We start from the raw sequence: 7,122 nt of genomic DNA on the forward strand, positions 1-7,122 counted from the left end.
GATAAGTTTATTTAGCTCATAGTTTGTAGGCATTTCAGTCTATACACAGCTGGCCTAAGGCGGGGTGGCATGATAGACAGGCATTGCAGAGGAGAACCAGTTTGTGGCAGGAAGAAGACAACAAAACAACAAAGGACCTTAAAAGGTTTTTTTCTGCATCTTTTATCTTTTATAGGCTACTTAGAGCAGTTAGCACTCATACACTTAATCCTAGCATTGCTCCATAAATCCATCCCAGCTTCACACACTCTAGATTCAGCCATCTTTAAAAAGGTCCACCTATGACCAAATGAGGCTTTGGGGGGACTTCTAGACCCAAGCCATAACAGTCCTCTACTCTGCAAATATGTTACCAGAGACTTGCGATCTAGGTATTGGGGAGATAACAGTGATTAGAAAGATGTAGTCCCTGATCTCATTTGGCTTATATTCTAGCAGTGAGGGGGCCAGAGAGGATAAATAGAAATAAAAATGTCTACTATAGTAAGAAAAGAGAAATGCAGACTATGTTCATACAGTATCAAGGGACAAAGGAGCTGCTCTGATTTGGAGGATCAGAATGCAGTGCTATAATGGCCACCATGATGACAGAATGCTTCTTATCCTATGAGTTGTGGTGAAATTCAAATGACCAAAAATCTATTAACTATCTAAAATAATATCTAGCATGCAATAAGGGGTCAATAAGGCTTTATTTTTGTTATCATTGTAATTATCAATTCTATAAGCCTACAACTTGGAAAAAACATTGACTATGATGCCATCTGTTCCAACCCTTTTCCCATTTCAACCTCAATAAGAGATAAATATCTAACACATACAAATATATTCTGTGAGACAAAAATAAGATGCAATATTTATTAATTTATTTAAGTCCTTGTCTTGGATACTTTTTTCTCATTGCTGAGACAAAATACCTAACACTCAAAATTAAAGGGGAAAAAGAAAAATGCATTTTCTATATCAAATGGGCTTCAAAGTCCACAAAAGTCAAAAAGTGGTGCTGTTTTCATTTGCTAGAAATGATCCAAGGGGCCAGAAATTTGATGACAGTATTTAATTGTTTGATATAATAGGCCTATGGTCCTCCATGCTGGTTTAATAACCATGTTTCCATGTCTTTTGCATCACTTACAGTATGCATTTTAAATAGTGACACTTATTTCCTTTCATTATTATTCCCAATCTGTTGATATGTCTTTATCTTATTTTAGTCTCTGGGCCTGTGAAACAAGCTAATTAATTAGAAGCCATTTAAAGGCTGATCTCAATTCCATGTTCTAGATTCAACATGACTGAGTAGAGGAGGAGCCATGTTGAAGCTATTCAGAGAAAATTAACTAAAAACACAAATAATTGGAAGAAAGGGAAGGACATACATCCTGATGCCCAATCAATCTGAATTAAGAGACTTGTAGATCAAACAAAACATAGAGCATTTAATAAAACAGTGATCCAGCCCCCAGGGGTCCCAGTGGGTAGTCCATCTGCTGGCAGAAGAGGATAGCCATACTAGGAAGTTTTAAAGAAGAAAAGAAAAGAAACAGATAGACTGAGTGTCATTAACTCAAGCCACATGGCATAGACTTGTGCTATAAAGTCCCCTACCCCTTTTGCCTTCCTCCAAGCAGAAAACTCTGTAGCTGGGCAGCAAATTTTGCAGGTACACAGAAGTGAGTGAGCTCCCTCCCTGAAGAGTTGTTAATTTTTGTTGTTTGTTCCTTGTTTTGTCATGCACTACAGAAGTTAACTGAAACTTCTAGGGACAGCAAGGTTAGAGACTATAGGGGCCTGTAGTGAATGGAACAGAATGACCCCTCCTTCTTCATGACCAGTGCCTTGAAAGAGCACACGCCCTGCAGGAGGGCAGTTCGAAATAGCACTGAGCAGTTCAGTAGCAGCAGCAAGAGCAGAATCAGTTACAACACTCTACCCCACTCCTGCCATGCAACAAGCAGCACAAAAGGACAGAGATGTGCCAGTGGAAGTGGAACAGAGAAGACCATGAAATGACTAGGAAGAGCCAATTACGCGGGGGACCAGGAGCAGTCTTGGGCAATCTCTGAAGGTGTCACAGTAACAGAGAGACAGAGAAACAAAAAGGTGAGGAGTGGGTGGGCCAATGAAAGGCATACAATTACTGAATGAACACTCTGACACCACCCTTCAACATTTGGAGGCCAAGATCAACCCCCTATCAGGCACTAATTCTACTGCAGACTTGCTGGTATTGCCCAACAATTTTGGGCTATTTGACTTGAACATTACCACAGAACTGTGAACACCAGAGAATTTTTTTTATTTTCTTTCTTATTTTGTGTTTGTTTCTTTTTCCTTTGTTTAATTTTCCTTTTTTGGCCTGTTTTTTTTGTTGTTGTTTAGGTTTTCACATTTATTTTTGTTCTGCTCTGCTCATCTTTTTTCTCCATATCCTCAACTATCTCTCTTATTTTATTTTAAAGAGAGTAGTAAAAAAAAAAAAGAACAATAGTAACATGCCAACATCACAGACATAAACAAAAGAAAGGAAGAACATTAAAAGTGATACAGGGTTTCAAAACAAAATGATAGGAATTAACAGTGGTTGTTGTGTTACATAGCGTTATCTTCAATGAAGTTGCTCAGATCACCAGATGTAAGAATGGAATAATGTTCAAACCATGAAAGAGAATAAAAATAATTATTAAAACAGAGATGATACAGAGTTTCACTAGACAAAATGGAAGTAAAAGATCTATATAGTGAAAATTGTAGTACTCTGAAAAAAAAAGATTGAAGAGGATTTCAGAAAATGGAAAGATATTCCTTGCTCATGGATAGGAAGAAATAACGTTGTGAAAATGGTTATACTCCCAAAATTGTTGTACAGATTCAAAGGAATCCCAATTAAAATACCATGAGTATTCCTCACAGATTCAGATAAAACAGTCCTAAAATTCATCTGGAACAAGAAGTGACCTAGAATAGAATAAGCAATCCTGGGAAGCAAAGGCAAGGCAGAATGCATCACAATCTCTTACATGAAATTATACTATACAGCTAATGTGATAAAAATCTCTTGATTTTATGATATTTTCATGTTAGTGAACATTGTCTCTAGTCTTTCTGATTCACTTCAATAATCTGTTGCTTATTCCTCCATTCCTTCTCTAGTTCTCTAATTTCCCAAAGCTTGTGTGATCATTCTTTATCCTCTAGTCTTTCTTCTACTACATTACCTGCATTTATTTCTTTGTTTTATCCACTATCCCTCTGAAATTTTCTCACAAAAGGGTAAAATCACTCTACCAAGGGGGAACTATGCAAACTAGTTCCTGATTTATGTTGGACTTTGTGATATAACTGTAGATATTGGCCCTGTAGTTCAATGGACCTAATTAATAGTTATCATAGTTTGTCACTTTCAAAGCTGTGCTTGACACTATTGTTACTGGCAATTTTAATACTTATCTGGGATATCATACCTGTTGTAATCAGTTGTTTGTCACAAACCAGAACTGGTATGGCTCTTGATGTTCCCAGAGAAAAATGGCAAGAGGTCGAAAAAATAAAGATAAGAGACAAAAGCTGAGGTCAGGTGGAGCACTCTCTCTCCTGATGGGAGGAAAGGGACTGCTCAACTACCATAGGCGTGTTTATTTATATATTTGACAAAGTTAGTATCACGTGACACAGGGTTGCCTAGACACTAATGACAGGAATTGTCTTAGGCAAGATGTTTTCTCAGGACTGAAACAGCTTGATTGCTCTAGGCACTCTTTATTCTTGGACCAGTCTTGCCTTTCCCTCACACATGTGACCAATTTCCAGCTTCAGCCACTCTCTACAGTTGTTCTTTGTTGTATAACAATACTATGATTAAATTCATAACCATCACTATAGTACAGTACCAAAGGACTGGGTGGCTAAATAGATAGTAACATATCAACCTTAATAAATTTGGAATGCAGGATCTTGAGACAGACAGAAAAACCAAGAACTTCCTACACCTAGATGACTATTCTGAAGAGCAGACATTTCAAAGGGAGGCCTGAATACTAGTAATAAAGCTATCTGCTATAACAAATTTACAAGACTGAACACAGAAAACAAAATAAAATTAAAAAGTAGAAAATGGCACAACACAGAAGCAAAATCCAACCCCAGATTTCCAGCCAAATCTGGGTAAGTCCAGGGGACAATGAGGTGCAGGAAAATGTAAGCCACCAACCACCTGAATTTTTTGAAATGATAACAGCCAAAGTAAAAACAAAAACAAACAGTGTATGAAACCATATAGGAAATCATATCAGAAATAATCTTTCAGTTAAAAAAAGAGTGGATGACCATAATGAAGGACTTGCTCAGCAAATCTAGAGCAGACAGAGATAAAAAAAAAAAAAGAAAAGCACTGAGACATGATGGAAATCATGAATGCCTAACACAAAAAACAAGAATCCATGAAAGAGATTCAAACAGATATCCAGAAAATAAAAATTTACATTGAAAATTTGCAAAACTGCATGAATAAAATTGAAGACACAAGATTAAACCTAGAAGACAAGAACTTGGCTAATAATCACAAAAAAAATCACTAAAAATAGTAAGGACGGGAGTCTCTGCCCTCCATGGGACTGGTGCAGACAGGAGAACCTCACTCAGAAGGCCCATGAACTGCTAACACCAGGGTTCACCTTTTGGCCCTCCCTGCACATGCGCTGCACCACCTGAGGTACTAGAGCAGAAGGTCCATGAGAGGCTGGCACCATGGTTCATGTCTGGGCCTTGCTTACACCCTGACCTCCTGGTCATAGACACAGGTGGTCCATGATCACTGCCATCACAGTGCAGGTCTGGCTCTTCTGTATGCCCTAAACTACCTAGAGACACAGAATGAGGTGGTCCAGAAACTGTTGACCCTGTGATTCATGTCTGAGTTCTGCCTGCACCCTGAACTGCCTGGGGACACAGGACAGCTGGTCTGGGATTATACCACCAGTGCAACTGTGCAACTCACTTTGCAACTCAATTCTGTGTCATACGCATGCCCTGAGCTGAGAGATGACACTGGATCAGATGGTCTGCCATCAGCTGACATCACAGTTTATGTCTGAGACCTGGGAAAACTAGATACAGTTCACCATCTGCCAGGAAGACTCCAGACTAAGCAGCGCATCTGAGCTGACACTGAGGAGCAAGCCTGAATACCAGGAAAACTAGAGACACTAGAGAACTTTGCTGAGCTGCCAGGGAAGAGGGAGACTGAGTATTCTGCATCTGGTATCAAACATGAGAAGACAAGGGACTAAAACACAATCTCAGAACTCCACCCAACTCAGAACAAGTCCAGGAGACACTGACATAGGCTAACTTGGAAAACACACACCTGAAATCGCAGAAATGATTGCAGTGAAAGTAAAGAAATAATGCCATTAGGCCATAGAAGATATCAGATCAAAAATAATCTCTCAGGCAAAAAATTAAATGACAATAACAGCAAAAGAATTGCTCAGCACATCTAAAGAAGAAATATATAAAATTAGATGAACATAGGAAACAGATGGAAATGTTAAATGAACAATATAGGAATGAACTGGAATGCATGAAACAGATTCAAAGAGACATCCAGGAAACAAAAACTTCCACTGAAACCTGGCAAAACCATTTGAATGAAGCTGAAGGTAGAATTTCAGATTTTGAAGACAGCATGGCAGCTAGTAATTGTAAAATAAAGGATCCCTTAAAATTAACAAGGAACCAGGAAAAATCAATTCAACAGCTGTAAGATGAGGCAAAGAGAAATAATGTAAGACTTATAGAAGTCAATGAAACAGCAGGAGGAAACACAAATGACAAGAAAAGAATATTTGCAGAAGTAATAGCAGCACATTTCCCAAGCATAGAAACAGAAACTAATATACAGTAAATGAGGCATATAGAAATCCAATTAGTCATAACCAAAATAGAAATACACCCAGACCTATAATAATCAAGATCACAGATCTCCAGCAAAACAACAGAATATTAAAAGCTACTACAGAAAAGAAACAGATTACCTATAAAGGAAAGCCCATCAGAATCATGGCAGACCTCTCAACACAAGCCATCCAATCAAGGAGTCTGGAGTGAAGTATTACAGGTCCTGAGACAAAACAGCTTCCAATAAAGACTGAAGTATCCTTCCAAACTATCCTTCAAATTCAATGGACAAAGAAAATATTTCCATGACAAAGAACAACTGAAGAACTTCATGAGTGCTAAACCATCCTTACAAAGAGTACTAAAAAATATTCTAGACAGAGAAAAACATGACTGCAATTTCAAGCACAACAACAGAAAGAAACTCTCAAGCAGAGTAAGCAATTAAATAGGTGGAAAAAGTAGGACACTAACAGCAAGTAAATAATGTGACCATGACAACTCAACACATATCAGCTATAACCATAAATGTAAATGGTCTCAATTCACCAGTCAAAAGAAACAGACTGGCAGAGTGGATTAAGAAACAAAATCCAACAATATGCTGTATACAGGAAACACATTTTACTCAAAAGGAAATCCATAGACTGAAAGTCAAAGGATGGAAAACAATTCCCCATGCAATAGGAACCCAGAAAATAAGCAGGTGTAGCTATTATGTTTGTAGACAATGTAAACTTCAAACTGAGAACAATTAAAAGAGATAAAGAAGGTCACTGCATACTTGTTAGGAGAAAACTGCAAGAGGAAGAGTTAACAATCATAAACATGTCTACACCAAATATTGGTGCACCAAACAATACAAGACAAATCTTAACAGACATAAAAACCCAAATAATTAATAACACTACTGTAATAGGGGACCTCAACACCCATTTGACACAAAGAGAGGACAACTAGACAAAAATTCTGCAAAGAAATAACAGATTTGAACCAAATCTATGAACAAATGGACTTAGTAGATGTATACAAAGTGATCCAACCCACAACATCAGAATACACATTTTTCTGAGCTGCATATGAGACTTTCTAAAATAGACCACATTCTTGCCCATAGAGCATATCTACTTAAATGCAAAAGAATTGAAATTGTTCCATGAATAGCATCGACCACAGTGCAATGAAATTGGAAATTAATGACAAAAGGAACTCCAAAAACTCCAT

Source organism: Chinchilla lanigera, unplaced genomic scaffold (assembly GCF_000276665.1).
Source record: "Chinchilla lanigera isolate Chin_1 unplaced genomic scaffold, ChiLan1.0 scaffold00029, whole genome shotgun sequence".
Lineage (NCBI taxonomy): Eukaryota > Metazoa > Chordata > Mammalia > Rodentia > Chinchillidae > Chinchilla > Chinchilla lanigera.